The sequence below is a fragment of the Corvus kubaryi genome, unplaced genomic scaffold (genome assembly GCF_017639235.1).
Source record: "Corvus kubaryi isolate FWS band 111438036 unplaced genomic scaffold, C.kubaryi_AGA036_p1.0 37249, whole genome shotgun sequence".
Taxonomy (NCBI): domain Eukaryota; kingdom Metazoa; phylum Chordata; class Aves; order Passeriformes; family Corvidae; genus Corvus; species Corvus kubaryi.
The window spans coordinates 1,615,357-1,635,871 of record NW_024581072.1 but is presented as its reverse complement, the minus strand read 5'-3'; the positions used below and the strand labels follow the sequence as shown (position 1 = coordinate 1,635,871).

Genomic DNA, 20,515 nt, shown 5'->3' with positions numbered 1-20,515 from the left:
CTCCTGAGACACGAAATTTTATAGTTGTGTGTTTTCTGGGTGAAAAACATAGTGGAAATCATTCCGGCTTTTTAATAATTATCTCATTTTGAGCTCAGTGCAGCTGGTTTCATAGTAATTAAAGTACTGGGGGTTAAAAATTCAATACAGAGACTATAGAATAAATAGAATTGAACTTCACATTCTGCACACACTGAATTGCACTAGGTAGTTGTTGTATTGTTGTTCCTAATACTTGGGTTTTTTCTTGGTTGGTCTGATCCAAATGGCATGCAGGCTCCTCTTCTAAAGGTTATAGTTCCAAGCCGTGAGTTTGGAGGTTTGCATGTTTGTATTGAGCTTATGAAGAGCATCACATTGTGGAAAGACACTGGTATAAATATGGTAGGCAATGGAGCTGGATAAACTTTCATGAAAAAGAAGCCAAATGTCCAGTTTCATATGTGTATCTGGTTTTGTTTTTTGATTTTTGGGGGGTTTTAAAGTTTTGGTTATTGTGCTTTGGGTTTCTAAAATAATTTTATTTTATTTATGCAGATTTTTTTGCCATTCAAGGGTTAAATCAGAAACCACACAGACTTTGACTACATTGTCTCCCCCACCCTGCATCCATTAGAAGACTTTGAACTCAATTCATGTCTGCAATCCTCCTTCCATTACAAAGTAATGTCAAGATCTCTGCAAAGACTGTGCTCTGTTTAATGTCTTATTTGTCATCTAGTTAAATCCTACTGTTTGACATTTAGAATTATCTCTAATAGCTTTGCCACTTTCCTAGGATCTTCATCCCCATTCAGCATAGCTGTTGTATAATCTTTACTAAAATAGTATGCCTAAAAACAAATAACGTATATGTTACATAGATTTTGGAATTGTAAAAGACTATGTAAACATCAAGTCTGTGGAGATTCAATCATGTTATTTCAAGTGTAAAGAAAAGAAAACAGATGTCATACATGAAACTTAAACTACCTTAATCATAAACAGAAAAGATTAAAAGAAGGGAGAAACTAGTGGTTGCTGTTAGTCTTATTACAATCAGCTTCAAGATTACTTCTCACAATTATCCCCTTTTCAAAATGGAATTTAAAAAACATCTGGGACAATCTGAAGTCTTTCCTTTTCCATGCTGAACAAACCCAGTTCTTTCAGCCTTTCCTCACAGGAGAGGTTCTCCAGCCCTCTGATCATCTCTGTGTCCCTCCTCTGAACTCACTCCAACGGGTCCGTGTCCTACCTGTGCTGAGGATCCCAGAGCCGGATGCAGTGTTCCAGGTGAGGTTTCACCAGAGCAGAGTGGAGGGACAGAAACTGTAGCCTTTATCTTGTCCACTGATGGAGTCACTCCATCATTCAAAGCCACTGGGTTGGTCAGGCAGGACTTGCTGTTGGTGAAGCTGTGCTGGCTGTCTCAAGTCATGTCCCTGTCCTTCATGTTCCTTAGCATAGCTTCTACATCTTGTAAGTAAAAAATAACTTTCCCTAATATGTAATTATTAACATGAATTAAGGGAATAATTCCCACTACACTATAGGCTTGACTGTACAGTAGTAACATTAATCTGATATTCAGACTAAACTTCCATCTTCGAGATCAGTCATTTAAATTATATGCTGCTTTAGTCTGCAAATTAGAGCATTACATTTCTTATGCTCAAACTTCATTATTTAGATGGAGAGTTAACTTTTTTTTTGTCAGAATTTATTCTGTTTGCAATTTTCTGGAAGCATTTGGCACACAAATTCATTGCTACTTTCTTCAGGGAACAAAGTTGAATGAGGTGTACCCTTTCCTCCCCAAACCTCCAAATGGTGCTATTGATTCTCTGTCCCAGTATATCAAGTCCTTGTCTGTACCTCTCCAATTCTCTGTGGGATAGCATTGCAAATGAAATGATCTCTGTTTGAAGTGCAACAGGTAAACTTGAAAGAGTCATCAATTAGCAAGCATACCTATAGGGGTGGTGAGGGATTCAGCATCAGGGACATTCTGGCTTTTTGCTGTTGTTTGCACTAGGAGAAGCTCTCTACCTGGGGATTGTTCCTACTGACATTGCAACGTACAGACATGGTGAAAAACATTCACTGTAACACAATTACTCAGTCAAAATGCAAAGGAGAATTACAATTTCCTGTGTTTACACAGGAAACAGGAGTGGCCAGAGAAGAGGACATAAGTATACACCATAATATATCAAACTGGTTGTTCTGACATGGATAAGGAAAGCCATGTCCATAAAACCTGTTCTACTCTTCCATGGGTGTACCATCTAAAATTAGCAGGATAACAAGACCTTCTGAATGACAGAAACTACCCCTGAATCATAGTGAGATGCTTACACCAAAATGACTAGAAACAGCACATGTCTGTGACTTGTTGCAGTGCAGGTGGCAGTGGCCACTGCAGCAGAGCATTCAGAGGACTGGTGGACAGGCTTCCAGAACACAGAGGTCTCATTCTCACCCCATGGTTATGGCGAGTTCCCATGTTCCTAGTGGTTCTTAGTTTATATGTTTTAAGTTTATTGGTTCAGGAGTTCTCCACCCAGTTTTATGTGTAAGTTTTATGTTTATGTATTTCCCCTAGTTGCCTATGTATTAGTTCTGGAAAGTTCTCCCTTCTTCAATGCTCCGTATGTCTACGCATATAATTCCCTCCCTTAAGTTACCCCTATTGGATATTCCTCTGTTATCTCTTCCTCCTCAGTAGATCCCCATTGGTTATTTCCCTTTGTTCCACTCCCATATAAAATACTGTGTTCTCTCCTTTTTGCTGGTCTTTGTCCCTGGACCCTCCACCAGCAATAAACCAGCTGGAACCTACACAAAGACTCCTCTCTTGTCCTTTGCCTCTGCTGATGCTTTCACACCACCTTTGTTTGGGGCTTGCTCCTTGTGAAGGAGGCAGCTTTCCCTGCAGGCTGCAGCTGACAGCTTTGCCTGCTTGCTGCAGCCAACCCCTAGTGGTACGTTGCCAGTATTTTGTCCCCCATCTGCAAACAGGCCAGCAAAGCCATCATCCATCATTATATGGATGACGTGTTGATCTCTGCCCCAACCAAGGAATATCTGGACTGGACATTACATATCACTATCAAGGCCCTAGAAAATCAAGGCTTTGAATTGCAACCAGAAAAGGTACAAAGAGCGAGCCCATGGAGATACCTTGGCCTTAAGATTACAGAGCGTACCTTCACAGCCCAGCCATTGGCCATCAATAGTAACCCCAAGGCCCTACAGGTCCCTTAACTGGCTAAGGCCATGGCTGGGCATCACAATGGAAGACCTCACCCCTCTTTTTAATCTTTTGAGGGGGAGTGATGAACTGACCTCCCTGAGGACCCTCACAGATGAGGCCAAGGTATCAAAAAAGCATAGGATGCTTTATCTTCAGAACAGGCTCACCGGTGTTCACCGAGTCTTCCTTTCCAGCTCGCCATCCTTGGAACACATCCACCTACACAGCCTCATGTTCCAGTGGGACGAAGGGCAGAAGGACTCCCTCATAATCACTGAATGGGTGTACCTTCTGCACCAACCATCCACGAGTACCACGACACCACAAGAACTAATGGCACGGCTTACTGTGAAGGCTAGAGCTCGGCTCCTCACCCTGGTGGGGTGTGATCTTACATGCATTTACTTACCAATCACAAATGAATCATTGGAATGCCTAGTAGAAAATAATACAAATTTGCAATTTGCATTGGACAGTCACCCTGGAGAAATTTCGGTCCATTACCCTAAACACAAATTGTTCAATTCTACATTCAATTTAATTCCAAAAGAAATCCAAAGCCACAAACCTCTCAATGCTATGACTATTTTTACAGACAGCTCTGGGAGATCCTATAACATCAGTGGTGACTTGGAGGGATCCCCAGACACAGAAGTGGGAGTTTGATGTGGAGGTGGTTCATGGATCGCCACAAGTTGCTGAACTAGTGGTTGTTGTCAGGGCATTTGAGAGATTTAAGGGATCTTTCAATCTGGTTACTGATTCGACCTGTGTTGCTGGGGTAACTGCAAGAGCTGAGAATGCTCTTCTAAACGAAGTATCCAACAAAAAAATATACAACTTGCTGTCAAAGCTCATTTATCTCATCTTCCACCGAGAGCAACCTTTTTATGTAATGCATGTGAGATTGCATACCGATCTCCTGGGACCATTGCCAAGGATAATCGAAAAGCAGGTGCCCTAGCCATGCCTGCTCAACTTACCATCTTGCCAGACATCTTCCAGCAGGCGAAGCTGAGCCATTTGATGTTTCACGAGAATGTTCCAGCTCTTATCCACATGTTCCACCTCACGCGGGAACAAGCGAGAGAAATTGTGGCGACGTGTCCTAACTGCCAAAAATATCAATTACCATCCCTAGGCAGTGGAATGAACCCTAGAGGCCTTAATAGCGGTGAGGTGTGGCAAACCAATGTCACCCTCTTTCCTGAGTTTGGGAGACTTAGATATATTCATGTATTGGTGGACACCTTTTCAGGAGCCGTATATGCCTCAGCCCATGCAGGAGAGAAAGTGAAGGATGTAGAAAAACATCTGATACAAGTCTTCACTACGTTTGGTACCCCCCATGAGACAAAAACTGACAACGGGCCTGCATATACCTCTCAATAGCGATTCCTGCAGCAGTGGGGAGTGACCCACAATACTGGTATCCCTCACTACACCACTGGTCAGTCAATTGTGGAACAGACCCACCAAACCTTGAAAAGGGTTTCGCAACAGCAAAAAGGAGGATCGGAGATAAACTCGCTGGTGTTAAGGATATGTAAAGCCCTATTTACTATTAATTTCCTCAACAACTCCTTTGATGACCCGAATCCTCCAGTGCTCAGGCATTTTCAGAACATGAAACAGCAGAAATTGAAAGAGAAGCCTCTGGTTCTTATAAAAGACCCGGAGACGTTACAGGTCCAAGGACCTTACCAACTAATCACCTGGGGATGTGGATACCTGTGTGTGTCCACACCCTCAGGCCTAAGGTGGATCCCAAAAAAGTGGGTTAAACCTTATATTCCATCAAAAAACTTAAAATCACAGGAACAACAATCCTCACGGGCAGACAATGACCCAAAGGATGTAACATTTGCCGCCTGGAGGAGATGCTGTCGAGAAGAAACAGGAAACCCTGACCCCCTCAACCCCAACAACCCTAATAACCTGTTCTTCTTGCTCTTTCAGGTGTAACCCAAGTTTACCTAATTCCTTGTATTTACCTGTTTTTGGTGAAAAAACCCCAAAAACCTTTATGTTGGAAGGAAGAGCCAACAGAAAGTCATTTAAGATACTTACCTTATATGTTTTTCCCTTTTAGAGCACTCATCATGGCACCCATGAAAGTTCTGACCTACCTCTGGTTCCTGATGTGGAGACGGATCCTCCTGATGTCCTCGTCAAGCATCGCATGGATTGTCCCTCAGCCTCGTGCAAACATGTGGACAGTCCTGGCCAAAATCATTGGCCAGGACCACATGTGTTTGTCCATCAGTAGTGTGGATAACCCATTGTCATCATGCCTGGTGGGCGTCCCCTTAAGGCTGAATGAAATGCCGGTTGTTGGCCCAGCAAAAGGTTGGGATATCTGGGTGAACTCTCTAAAAATTGTTCAGGATGAGCCCCAAGAATTGGAGTTATTGGGGTCTTACGAAGCAGAATTCAGTGTAAACTGGGATTTAGGCTGACAGTTAGAACATCATATAAAAATTTGAAAAATGTCAGCCCCAAAGAGGCTTATTAAAAATTTAAAAATTGGTGCAATCTCACCCAGGTGTCTCAACTCTATGGTGGAGTCCCTACCTCTGCCTCAAGTGTCCACCACACAGAACTCCCTAAGGGGATGTTTTAAGTATGTGGAAGGAGAGCTTGGGCCAACATCCCATCCAGTCTTCTAGGAGTACCCTGTATGCTTGGCCAGCTCTCACTGCTCGCCCCCAACAAGACCCAGCTCCTCAATTGGAGGAACCAGGCACAACTGGCACGACCAAAAAGTGAGGCACAACAATTGGACCCAAATTGTGATGATGATGTCCACACCTGGTCCCATACACAGAGGGTGGCTGCATCCATCTTTGTGCCATGGATAGCAGCAGCAAAAGCCCTGGGGGAACCTTCCCATTTGGAGTGTTGGGTAACGAGGCAGGCCAACCTGACCTCTTACGCCATCAGCCAACTGCTGGAGGATGAAGAGACCACCAGGTGGGCCATGCTGCAGAACTGAGCAGCCATAGACTATCTGCTGGTCGTCCATGGACATGGATGCGAGGACTTTTAGGGATTCTGTTGCTCTGTTTATCATCAAACAGCAAGAGCATTCATGCGATGTTCCGAGGAATGAAAGATCACATCAGGAAAATCCAGCAGGAGACAGAGGACTGGTTCAAAGATTTGCTCAAAAGCTTTGGGATGTCGGGATGGGGTGCTTCAATTATGAAGTTAATATTTTGGTTTATATTGATTTTTGTTCTTATTCTGTTTGTTTTGTTTCAAGAATTATTTAGTTCAAGCTGTAACCAATTTCTTCTTAAAAACAAAAGGGGAGATGTTGCAGTGCAGGTGGCAGTGGCCACTGCAGCAGAGCATTCAGAGGACTGGTGGACAGGCTTCCAGAACACAGAGGTCTCATTCTCACCCCATGATTACGGTTCCCATGTTCCTAGTGGTTCTTAGTTTACATGTGTAAGTTTATTGGTTCAGGAGTTCTCCACCCAGTTTTATGTATAAATTTCATGTTTATGCATTTTCCTTAATTGCCTATGTATTAATTCTGGAAAGTTCTCCCTTCTTCGATGCTTTGTATGCCTACTTATGTAATTCCCTCCCTTAAGTTATCCCTATTGGATATTCCGCTGTTGTCCCCTCCTTCTCAGTTGATCCCCATTGGTTTTTTCCCTTTGTTCCACTCCCATATAAAATACTGTGATGTGTCTCACTTCTTAGTCTTTGTCCCTGGACCCTCCACCAGCAATAAACCAGCTGGAACCTACACAAAGACCCCTCTCTTGTCCTTTGCCTCTGCTGATGCTTTTACACCACCTTTGTTTGGGGCTTGCTCCTTGTGAAGGAGGCAGCTTTCCCTGCAGGCTGCAGCTGACAGCTTTGCCTGCTTGCTGCAGCCAACCCCTGCCTTTTGCAGCTGACTGCTTTCCCTGCTAGCGGCAGCTGACCCCTGCCTGTAGCAGAGGAAGTCAAGGACGTCTGCAGCTGGACGCTATGCTGCCTTGGGCAGCCCCAACAGTGTCAGTGACTGAATGCTTTCAAATAATCCTGGCATTTCTTTTCCTTGCTGAAATCTCCTGTTGACTAGTTTATCTATCAAGGTCGAACTTAAACACTGATGTCAATGGAAAAAAGTTTCTTTAGCCTGACATTTTCCTCAAACTGGTATTTGTGGCACAGTCGTCTGCTACCTATCCTGGTAGAGAGGTTTGTAATTTTATTTAAGCTTTTACTGACAGCAGTGACTGATGTTATAAACAAAGTCTGTTCCCAGATTAGCCAGTGAAAACCAAGCCCAGTTGTCAAATCAAGAGGGTGACTGTACTGATGGTGACAGACTCAGCATCACAGACAAGTATGGGTAAGTCCCCACCACCACCATGCTAGAAGAGAATGAACATAAGCAAGCAGGGCCATAGGTGAAAAATTTGAGGCAAATGCTATGTAAACACCTAGTTATATGCTCCAGCTAATTAATTAAAAATACATCTACTCCAGATTCAGTTTACATTACCTAATGATCAAGCAGTGCAAATATCTGGTATCAGGGACCACCAGATATTTGGAGGGGTGGGAGGGAGAAGGCTGGAATGCATTTTCTGTATCTTAGTTTCAATGTTTAAATCAATTTTTAGCAAACTTTTGAAAATTTCCTGCTAAGTGCTTTTGAAAACAGCCTGCTAAACTGTGGTGACTTGAGCATTGCAGAAGTCTGTGTATGACTGCAAGCACTCTGAAGAATCTATTTTTGGTGGTACTGTGGCATGGAAGCTGGACACGTTTCTTTGTTTTGAATCAAATACTATGTGTGGAGATAAGTAACAGTAAAGGAACAGATGTAAATAGATGTAAGTATTCAAACTGCCTGAGAACTGACCAAAACCATAAAGGATGAAAGAGAACTACAAACTGAGAAAGAAAAGATGAATTAACATATTCCTCTCCATTAGAGCTAAGAATGCTGCAATTGTGTTGGGGTTCAATCCAGGACATGTGATGTTAGAGAAGTGTCTATATGTAACAAAGAAGCAAATGTAGCTCCTGCTGGTCAGCATTTTTCAAAGTTTGTTTTATTTCCCTGGTCACTGCTATTTGTATTCCTGATGCAATACAGTAGGAAAAGTACCATGAAATATTTAGAGAAGTTGTTCCTAGGGAACTGCTTTTGGACAAGGTGGCATGAGGTTCTACAAGTTTACTGTAAAGTTACTGAAAGAGCATATTTACTACTCAGAATGTCACGTTGACTCTGAAAAACACCAAGTGCAAACTAATTAACATTATATTCTGTACAGACTACCAGAAACTGTATGGAAATGCATTATTTCCTATATAGAAAACTGCAAAACACAGTCTGTAAAATAACAAACCTATATGGCACAATTTACTCAAATGCCTTCACTTCCTGCGCCTTAAAGATGAGTTTGAGAGACTTAAACTCTGTGTTACATTGTGTTTGGCTTGGAAATAGGAAACACATTTTAAAGCTGAGATTTGGGTTTCTTTTTTAGACAAAAAAAGCTAAACTCCCTGCTCAAGTTCCCTTCTGTAACAAAAGAAATTCCAGCCCGAGATCACTACACAATTGCAGCTGGCTGGCAAGGCAGCCTGAGGTAGACTTGGTCTCTGTGTGCCCCATACCTTCCCCTCCATTCAGATGCACAGCAAAACCAGGAATGTCCTGGAAACTAGTGTCTAAAGCATCCAGTGGGAAACACAACCTACCACCAAACCCTGAAAGCCTTCACATTCTCTTCTGTGTCAGAGCAAAAATACACTAACCTGCTAGTAACTCATATATGGCTGAGTGTCACAGAGCTAGAAATCTACTTAGAATTTCCCAGTGTTGGGAATTTTTTGACAAATGGTACGCCCACCCTATAGCAAAACCAGAGTAATCAAACCCAAGCTATGCTTTATGTATACTTTATCTTAACACATGGTAAATTGCCATCTCTGAAGGGATGCAGATGGCTTCAGGCTAGCAGGACACCAGTTTGCCATTACAGTTAGCATGAGGCAAAAGCAGAACAGAGCAAAAATATCTGGCAGCAGCTCTTAACCTGGTGGGGACATATAATTTCTTCAGATTCACTGACTCTTGAGCTAATCCAAGCTCTACTATCACAGGTGTTCAGCCATCCCCTATGTATCTCCGGTTACCTTATTCCCATTATCTCAGTAAACAGAATAATGAAATACCTTTGGGTTAGAGTGTAAGGGTAGGCATTAGGACTTCCCTGTGGTCCTTTCCTTCAATACTTTTATTTTGCTGGACCTTGTTTCATTTTACCCTGCTGTGACATGGCCTGTCAGGACATGACAGCAGACTTAGGCTCCTAATTACCCTTCCAGCCCTCAGGAGAGCTGGCATTTGGATTGTGAAAGGGATCTTTTGAGCCACAAAAGGTCTCTGCCATCTCTAATACTAGCTAAGCACAACACTGCAATCATTCTGCTTTGCCAAGTAGTGGGCAATGTGAGGTATAAAGTAAGAGCAAGAATTTATGTTAGCTACCAATGGAGACTTTATTGCAGAGCTCTGGCCCTGCATATTAGATTTGCTCATTTAGAAAGCGTATGTCAAATCACCAAAATATTTTCCTTTCTCTTTTCAGATCATCTGCATATAATGTATGTATATAGCAACTTACTGTTCTGAAAAATAATTAATAAATTATATGTATAAAATGTCTATAGAATGACAATAGTTTAAAAAAAATTTAAAGCATGTGCATTTGTCCATTTCTGGCATATATTTTACCCATCTCTGATTTTTAATCTCTTGAATAGCTGTCTTTTGTACAAAAATGCCCTAGAATTTTCACACAGTTCAGTCTTTCTTTATTTGTAAGTCCTTCTTCCACTCTTCCCCTTTCTGCTCTCCCCCTTTTTAATGGGACACGACTTTTTCTGAATAGTAATCTCAGACTGCTTTCAAAATACATTTTTGCTTTCCTGTTAAAGACAGTTTTGCTGACTGTAGAGACAAGACAGGCTATTAACAAGCTTCCCATGAAACACTCTATTTCTGTCTAATACTTTTATAGCTATTACTCCTGTCCAACAGAAGGCCATTCTGCTATCTATGACTTCAGAACAAGAGTGACTCAGAGCATAGGTCCCAGGTTTATTTCTGCTTGAAAAGCAGCTCTAAAGTATTTGTGTTTTCATAATCATGAACTGCTCAGTACAATAATATGCAAAACTGCCAGTATGTCAACCCTTCCCAGTCTTCTTGGCCATCAATTTTTTATATCTTTAGTCAGATTAACCAGTTTCTGTTGAAAACTCCCCTTTCTTCAGCTGTCCCTGTGAAGTGCCTAGAAAATCATTTCAGTATAGACTGTCTGATGTTCCACATCTTGTGTTCTCTTTGTACCAAGTATTTAGGTCAAACAAATATTAAACAATGCTGTACCAATTGAAAAATTTTCCACATGGAGAAGGGAATGTTTGGTTGTTTCTATTTCTTTTTAAAGTGCATTGATTTCCAAGGAAGCATAATAAAGTCATGTTTTCATGCTTATTCGTGACCTGAATAAACAGTACTTTTGTAAGACCTTTTTTTCAACATCTACTGTCCGGAAATATTGACAATCAATGAAATCATTAGGCTATAAAACTTCTTTTTGCAAATAATTTTTCAAAGTTCTGTGATGAGTTTACTCTGAACAACTTGGTCTGTTTCTTTTTCCCCAGACTATGTGAGACTGTGAGATGCACAAGTAATTGTGATGATTCTTGAAGCACTTCTAATTCAAATAGAGAGGGTTATTGAACTGACATGGCATGGCCATACCCTATATTATTGACAGAATGGATGGGTTCACTTTTTTTGAGGAGGGAAAAAAAAGGCTTTCACATGAAAAGGGCCCAAAAAAGAAAAAAAAATGTTTACCTGTGTGTTCCCAAGATTTAGAAAATAAGAAGGGCAATCCATTCTGAGATGTTCTGTAGATCTGGGAATTTTCCCTTGAGACTTGTTGGAAGGCATTCATTAAGGCAATCACTGCGTGAAACAAAAAAATTTGTATTTTTAAGATGATGTAATATAAAACTCTAATTTGGCAAAAAGAGAAATGCAAGATTTTAATGAATTCATCACGTCAGAGTAAAAGTAAAAATTCATGATGAAATGAAAACAGTAAAGGACCTGTGTGAGAAATTCTGGCTGTGTGTAGAGAAAATAGAGTAGAATCCAGAGTACACATATATTTGTAGGCAACATGTTAAAGAAGTAACTCATTGAAGACAAGTTTGCTCCAAATAACAAAATCTACCAATAGCTGTTAAACAGAAGACTGCTTGTTGAAAACCATTGAAAAAACCTTGCCCTTTTGAATTTATTAGATTAAAGGGATTAATTAATGATCTATTCAGTGATTGAGAAGTCTCATCTTTTTTTGCCTGCACTTGCACACTAATGTTGATTCTAATTAGGTAAGGTTCATACAGCTGAAACTAAACTAGTTTTCAGAGCTTCAGTACCTGCAGTAGCTGACCTTTAAAAATCTTTCTGAAGGTTAACATAATTCTGAAGGTGTTTCTAAAATATTTTTCACACATCTAATGTGACTTTAAAACCCCGAGCTTTTGACCTTTATGAACATATCAGGAAGACTGATGAGACGTTACTCAAGCAGGAAAAACAAATGAGTGCACACTTGTTATGAGTAAATATAGACTGGAAATTATACTTCTAAGAATTCAAGGAATCGGATTTTGGAGGAATTTTCGTACAGGGATAAAAAGGAACAAGTTACTTTTTAAGCGTAAGTTTATATTCTTGTGGAGGACAGGATAGAAGATTATTTGCAGTAAAAAGGGTCTAGACTTACTATTCCAGGAGGGTCTTTCCAGTTTTATGTTCTTATATCACATTAGAGAAAACTGCAAGCTGTTGGAGTGTATGATTTTTATTGGGCAGTTGCTGAAGCTCCACACAGGAACAAGTGTTAAGTCCTTAACCCAAGGGAGTCTGAGTTTGGTTTTGAGAGGAACAGTACTCAGCACATTACACAGTTGGAGTTAGTGTCTAAAATACACAAAAATACCAAAGTTAAATACCCGTTTTCAAGAAATTGCTACTTAGCAGCTTACAACCCACTCTCTTAAGTAAGATGCTACTAGAAATAGAATTTATTTTCTTAAATCATCTAACTGCTTTAGAAATACATACTCATTAGCTTCTCTAAGTGCATGATCAGGGAAACATTAATTTTTTTAAAAAAGAATATTTTATTAAGGGCCAGCAGGAAATGACAGAGACATTCTGGGGTTTACGATTCAGCATATGACTTGATACAATGTTTCATCTTGTTTCAATATGTCAAATTAAATTGGATAATTCTGAAATATAAGTTATCTATTTTGCCACATTACAAAATTGCTACATTTGAATGAAGAGCACTACAAATCTGTAAAATACTGGTCAGTTTTTCTATTTCCATATTTCTTCAATTAATAAAAGCAATGTATCAAAATTTGTTACTGTTCTAAAATTGCTGATTACTATCTGTTATTTTTTAAGCTAGTTTTGAAGTGAAATTTTAATGTAATTGCTTTTTTTTTGGTGACAATATTCCACATGTTGCAGCTCAGCAGAATTTGCCACATTTATATGCTTAAATAGCACAGATCATGATTCTTAATTGAACTTATGGTTAGGCAAGGTTATGCTTTCTACAAGGAAACTGTGGGAAAACACAGGTAATTAAGCCGGGTTGCAACCTTGCATAAATCCTTAATTTGGAATAGCCTTGACAAGGCAGCAAATAAATAGTGTATCAATATTTGGCTCTTTTTTCCTCTGAAAAGATCTGTTTCTTCTTGTGAGTTTCAATGAGCTCCTTCCCACGCCATACATCTGAAGGAGTGCAGTAGAAGCCCCAAGGAACACTTTCTCTTGGTTTCACAGCATCATTCTATCTTCTGTGGACAACAGCTGGCAATTAATCACAAAAACCCTGGTCCTATCCAGACGCATTTATATTCCAGGTGTTCTTCTGAAAATCTAGGCTGTGAATGAGATTATGTCTGCCTTTTTAATGTTGCTTGCTCTCTTGGCTTTACAGCATAGTACCCCCAAGCGGCCTGTTTAAGTCACGATTCAAACATAATAGTTCACTGACGGGTTTTTAATGAACAAAGCTGAAACTAGACTAAGATTAAGAAAATAAAGAGGGTAGCAGGGAGCATTTCAAAGAATCCTATGTAAACAGAACTCAGCTCAGCAACCATGTCGGAGGAAATTACTGTTTTACTTAAAATCACTCAGAAGACAATCACCTAGATTTTCACTTTGCAATGCCTTTCAGTGGCCTGTGGTCCTGGCTCATGATTTTGCTCAGAGTGTCTGTAAAATGGTAAAACTAATCTTTGGAAGTAATTTTTTCCCTTGTCATGGAGGTTTTGTGTGATCATGAGCCAAGAAGGACTGGGTAGAACTCAAACTTTTTATTGTGTTTGTCACATGGCATTAAAAACATCTGGGCAAATGCTAGCCTAATGACAGTGACACTGAAAGGATGGCAGAAAGGAGAGAAAAGGAGAGAGGGAGCTCCACCCATACCGTTTTTTTAATTGGCAGTTCCCCTAGTTTTTATTCATGAACTAAAATGTAGTACATTTTGTACTGGAAACTTCTGCTTCAAGTAGCCAGTCAGCTTGTTGAAGTAAAAACTCCCTGGACAGTTGTCATCAGGTGTTTTGATTGAAACCATGTTGTTTTAAACAGATGCGGGATCATATTCTGCAAGGACCCAAGTGTTGAACAGCCTCACTGAATTCAGTCGCAGGTGAAGCTACACTGGTTGGTATCAATCAGGGAGAGTGCAGTTCCTCCTTCAACATGCAGCCTTCAACATGTCAGAGGAACTGGCTCCATAATTGGCTTGGGACTGCCGAGGATGCTGAATACACTCTTGCTGTAGTCTTTACTCACAACCCAGTGAGAGTTATTCTGGAGCTGAATGGTGAATCAGATGATGAATGAATATTTGTTTTAAGGTCTGGCTGGTTTATGTACAATGATAAGGATGTTTTCATCTGATTTGTTTCTACCACTAGCATAATCCTTACATAAAGGCTAAATACTGCAGCCATTCTATCTTTCACCATAGTATGGTAGGATATCATGCCTTGAACTGAGGTTTCTGGGATATATCTCTCCCTGAACAGTGTCAGTTAATTCATCTGAGTGAAAGACAATCATGTGACAGCAAACAAAGGGTTTCATGTCATATGATAACTTCAGGATTTTTTCTCTTGTTTTCAAATATGAAATATATAGTACTGTATGTGTTTAGGATTTCGTGTCAAAGACAAATTTCACCTCATTGAACATGATAGCTGAATGATACTGCCAATTGAAATACCAAGTTAAGATAAACCACATATTGTCACAGTCCACATGGTGGTTTATACAAGAACTGGTATGTGGGGTTATATTGGGGGTATTTCAAAAGTGATGCCAAAAATGGCTGGATGGAATTACAGCAGCAGTAGTTACAAGTTAACTACCAACTTACATTTTGGATTTTGTTTCTTTTTCACCACATAATTATTTCATCAAATAAAAAGAAAAGAAAGAGAGAAATTAAAATAAAATTGATTAGTTAGGATTTGAAACATTACTACACAACTCTGAGTGCTCAAGGGTCTTCTGTTAAGGGCCGCAACCAGAAAACTCTGACCACCTTCCCTACAGCAGCAGCTCACCCAAAGCCAAGGCAGTGTGGCTTGCATGGGGGTCCCACCAGCAGAACTTTTGAATCTGCATCTTCATTTTTAGAAAGATACACTAGTCTAGAAATCTTATTACTCTCTGACAATAATCATGATAATTTTAATGAAGTGCCATAGGGTAGATTAAAGAGCAAAATAATGAAATTACATGGGGAAGCTATAATCTACCCTCTTAATCAGTTTTATTGTTAATAGTGTAATTGATTATTGCATGCTGCCAACAAGCACATGAAAGGAAATCATATGCCCAAGGGATTTACAATCTTACAGACCTGTTCTTGTTTACTGCTGTATGTGACTGTATACATGTATATATGTACCATATATATGCCTGGTAAAAGGAAGGTTTCCCTATCTTTGTGGTATCTCTGTGACCAAGTAAATTTAAATCTCACATTTAAATCTCTCATTTTATTTTAAGGTAAGTTGTTTGATTTTGTGTAAATCCATGAATGATACAGAATGGTATTTCAGAATTTGCCAATACAGGACTGCAGAATTAAACAAGAAGATAATGCCATATAATTCAGTAGATTTTTTCATTTTATACTAGAGAAGTCAAGCTGACGTGATTTTGATGCAGCTTTTGTTTACATGAGTCACCCCAAAACAGTCCACAATATTTGTTCTTTTTAATCCCCTAAATCAAAAAGGGAGTATACATTAAATACACATATGTAGAAAGAAAAAATCTATAGCTACGTGATGAATTTGAAAGTTTTTAATTCTAGAAACCATTCTGATTAACCAAAGATTTAAGCAAATTAATGCTTGATTTTAAAAAATTATTTAAAAAAATCTTTAAATCAATATATGGAATGAAGTTGATGAAAATGCTCTGGCATGAAGCATTATAAACGTTGTGAGAAATGCTTTATAGAAGGCAAAAAAAATTTAAATAAAGAAATCAAATAAAATCCACATTAGCTTTTTCTAGTAGAAAGGAGTTTGTGACTAAGTCCTTTCAAGCTGAGTAAAGACCATTTCTCTGTTCATAAAAGCATCCAACATTTGTAAGGCTATGGGGATACTGCATTTCCTGTCTGAAGAAACAGATGTATGACAGTCAAAACAACCTCATACTGCTCCTCATAAGGGAAGCCTTAAATTTATCCCAGCACCCACTTTTAGGCAAATGTAGACAGGGAAGCTTCCTTTGATACTATATTAAAAAATTACAAAAATTCAAATATAGATTTTTAAAAATAAATTCCCATCCATGTCACAATGAGGCTAATCTATAGCACGAGAGCTCTGTTTTCTTTCATGTTTTAAAATGTTGACTTGCAAACTGAAGTAGGAAGTAATTGCACTACAGGAGAAACCTTCCTTTTACCAGGATAATTGAAAGAATTTTTATTCTTTTGTTTAAACTTGAAGAACAGATCTGTAAGATCTAATTTAAAGTAATAAGGATGCTACAATCCAGAAAACTGTACTTATGAAACACCCTGACTTTTCAATGAGGTACAAAACATTTCATGGTATATGAAATCTGCCAGGAGAAGAGTAGTAGAGAGAAACAGAAACAGAAAACAGGGACAAGGTCAAGTCTGGAATATTTCAGAGACTGAACAAATGACAGATGAGTGTGATAGAGGCATGAAGGAATAGATTCCTGGAAATGTATTTTATAATTAGAACATGAGTCCTGAGTATCTATCTGGTGGGAAATCTTCAACTCTAGTTAGGTCGACAGATTAAATACTTTGTGTTTTCTTTCAATATAATGGGTAGGTCACCGCAACTTCTTATATTCAAATCCAAATTTGGCATACTGTCAGTAGTTGGCTATTGACCATTTCTTTGGTTACTCCAACTAGAAGTCAGAAAACTGGTCACAATGTATCTCGACAAAAGGAAGAAAAGGTATTAGATATTCGTAATTTCTCTGGAGGTTGGTATAATTGTACACATTTCAATCAAATGCCAGTGCAGAGATCTGTGTAACCATACTTTGCATCATTTAAGCTCATCTGTTAGAGCTAAAAATGATTTAAATAAAGATCTTTGGATGCAGGTGAATTTAATTTATAATTACCATTTCATAATTTTAGAATTACTAATGTGGAAACAAGCTAATCTTTTTCCACATGAAAACCTGATATAGAAAATTGCTCTTTTTTTCACTCCCTTTTGGTACAGACTACCACAATTTCTAGATAAAACCATGTGATGTGAAAAAGGAAAGCCAAACATACCAAAACAAAGATTTATTTTTGTAACACTGAAGACAGAAAAAGGAGATAAAATTGAAAATTGATGAACAGAAGGTATAAGATTTTCTGATACACCTAAAAAAACAGCTTGAAAGAGATTTATGAATGTGATGACAGTACAAATCAGGGGAAGGCTTAGGAACCACTAGCTTAATGAAGATGTATTGATTACTGTTTTAGCAGTTGCTGAGCTTTGTCTGCAGGCTTTCCACCTACCATAATGTAATCAATGTTATACACACTTCTTCAGTGCAGAATTAAAGAGATTGGACCATTTCATCTTGGATCCCCAGGGAAGCCAATCTCAGAGGCAGTAACAGTGAGGAGCTCTGGAGACAACAATTGCAATTGCAAAGATACACACAGCAGTTATAGTGGGATTATTAATTAAGATGTTTACTTCATGAGGTATTGCCAAATGGTATGCTACAACAGTCATGACCATGCTCTTCTGAGACCCTAAGCCAACAAGAGCCACTTAACTGCAATTAGAATATCACAGAGCCCAAGCTAATAAGCCTTGACCTGAAGAATGGTATATTATTTTAGGAAAGATGCCATGCTAATGTGGCATGGATTGTATTGGTTGAGAGTGCAAAAGAACAAGATTATTTGCTAGCTAAAACCTGTGCAGACACCATCATACTTTCAGCACAGAGTTTAGGTTGCTCTGGTAGTTCAGTTGTGTATTTCTAAACTGAGTATTTTCTACAAAAAAAAGCCAGAGCCCCAGCTAAGAACAAGATGACTATGTTTCCATATAGAAGTTATGATATCTGCTATGTAATAGTTTATAATTAATCTAATCAAATCCTAATTTCATTGCTTTTTAGCTATCATTAAACATAATGCTGGAAGTTGGGGAGAAGTGAGATTGCAAAGAGGTTAACTGCTCTTTCTCTCTCTTTGGAAATAACTGAGGTCCCCACAAAATTACAAAAACATGCTACTTTGCCAGAATTGTATGTTTTAAATTAAGATTGACTTGCTGTTAATGGGTAATACAGAATCACAGAATCACCAAATGACAGAACAGGTCAGGTTTGAAGGGATCACAGTGGGTCATCTGGTCCAACCTCTCTGCTCAAACAGGGTCATCCCAGAGCACATGGCACAGGGTTGTGTCCAGATGCTTCTTGAATATCTCCGGTGAGGGAGACTCCACCACCTCTCTAGACAATATTCAGGCAGAACTTCCTGTGCATCAGTTTCTGCCCATTGCCTCTTGTCTTATTGCTTATATCAAGAAGAGCCTAGATCCATCCTCTGACACTGTCCCTTTAGATATTTATACACATTACTGAGGTCCCTTCTCAGTTGTCTTTTTTGAAGCCTGAAAAGACCCAGCTTCCTCATCCTTTCCTCATATGAGAGAGGCTCCAGTCCTTTAATCATCTATAATCATCCTCTGGGCCTGCTTCAGGAGCTCCACATCTCTCTTGTCCTGAGGATCCCAGAACTGGACACATATCTGTACATTCTTAGAAAATACATTCTATTCTCAAGACATCATTATGACTGTTAAAAGACTTCTTACTTTGGAGGATAATATGACTTGCTGTGGAGCCATCTCATATGTAGGTGCAAGGTGACAGGAACTGAGATGCTGGAGGATGCAGAACTGCAAAATCATGTTCCATGAGGGGTCCCTCATTCTGTGCTTATCAAACAAATGGGTACTGGTACAAACAAAGATTTTCAGACAGTGGCTTTATTTTAAAAAGTGTCTTGGACTAAAACATTTACTGTGTTTAGTGAGTGAAACAGGAAGTAATAGACTGGTATTGGTATTCATGCTATGAGCTAGGACTGCCTTCTAAAGGAAAGGAAAAAGATGTGTTTGAAAATACAAAGGAAGTAGAATTGTGGAAGAATCTCATTCTTCCCCTGCAATTCAGTTACAGACTAATTTTGGCCTATCCAGGACCTTTGTAAGGCCATCAAAAAGAGGAGCAGAGAGGGAGTTCTAGAACAAACACAAACAATTGGCAAAATATTTAGACCATTTCATATTTTCCTGCATATGCCATAAGTGAAGGCCCCTCCCACCCCTCCCCCAAATAATAATGTTTTGCAGTCTGAACAAAAGCTTTCAATCCCCAAAGCTAAGCAGGCAAAAACTGCTACACTGACTGAGGACAAGTGGGACCATACCCAAAGCAATTTGAGAGTCAACATCCACAATAAAGCTACAGACCCCAGAACTTCTCCAAGAGCCTGGAAACCTGATTTTCCAAATGTAAGTTTGCTAGAAAACAGATTAGTTGGAACTCTATTTTTCAAGATGTTATATTTCTAGCATAGCAGCAATGTATAATGCACAGACCAATGACCGTGACTTCAGGTATTGAAGTCTGGGTTGAGACATAAAATTCTTCATCCCAGTCCAAAAAGAAAACTACCTCAGTAGCAAAACATCATTAGAGAAATCATGTGGTGTCATTCATACTTTTCTCAATCAAATTATACTTTGGCATCAGCCAAGTACAGCTGTCATATTTAATAGAATCATGGATGCAATGAGCCTGTAATATTTAAAACTGATGCCAGAGGAAAAAAGGAATTGCAGACTTACAAAAAAGCAAAAAATGACAAACAGAATAGTCAATATAGTACAGTACTTGAAGTATTTTCCGATTCAGAAAAAATGTACTATATATCTAGCAGGGGAAAACAACAGTAACAGCTTATAATGCAGTCCTGAAAACTTGGTGGACACAAACTGAGACAAGTTTCATCGTAGCATCCAGCAAAAATGAAGAGAAGGGGTGATATAAACCTGCCAATTTGTACAAGAACACTGAAACTGATAACACTAGAACTAGCAACCCTACCAAAGCAAAGAGATCCCTTAAACATCTTTAGCAAAAGTAATGCCTGTGCCCGAGGGGGAATCTACAGATCCAAGTCACTGAGACACATCACATATACTTCAAAAGTATCTGATACATCTTATGGAGTACTCTGCTTTCAAACATCTTGCCTTAACTACACCTAATATGCCATATTTTTTGTGCTTAGCAGCGCCTGAAACTCTACTAAATTAGCACAGCATCACCAACAGAGCTGTGTCTGTAATAATCCTCATAAAATGCTGGTAAATGCGGTTTCTAACCTAGTAACTTTCCTGAAACTAACAGCAGTGTTGTGCCTCAGAAAAATCTGACTTTGAAAATCCCATTGTGCTATTACAGGGGTTTGGTACGCTCTTTCTTGTGCTATCTAGACTAAAATGGTTTGTTCTGGTTCTGTGTTCATCTTCCCTGACAGCTTGGGAAATGTCTTCATGTCTTTTCCTCCTGAGATATGGCTATTC

At 39.2% G+C, this 20,515-nt stretch overlaps 1 long non-coding RNA gene across 1 annotated transcript; it reads right to left on the bottom strand.

Moving 5' to 3' along the window:
• Positions 1-5,681: 5,681 nt before the first annotated feature.
• On the bottom strand, positions 5,682-18,354 carry LOC121662359. Its single transcript, XR_006015262.1, has 3 exons — positions 18,229-18,354; positions 13,517-13,522; positions 5,682-5,693 (listed from the first exon to the last, which is right to left on the bottom strand). It is a non-coding gene; the product is annotated as an uncharacterized LOC121662359 (long non-coding RNA).
• Between the last annotated feature and the right edge of the window lie 2,161 nt (positions 18,355-20,515).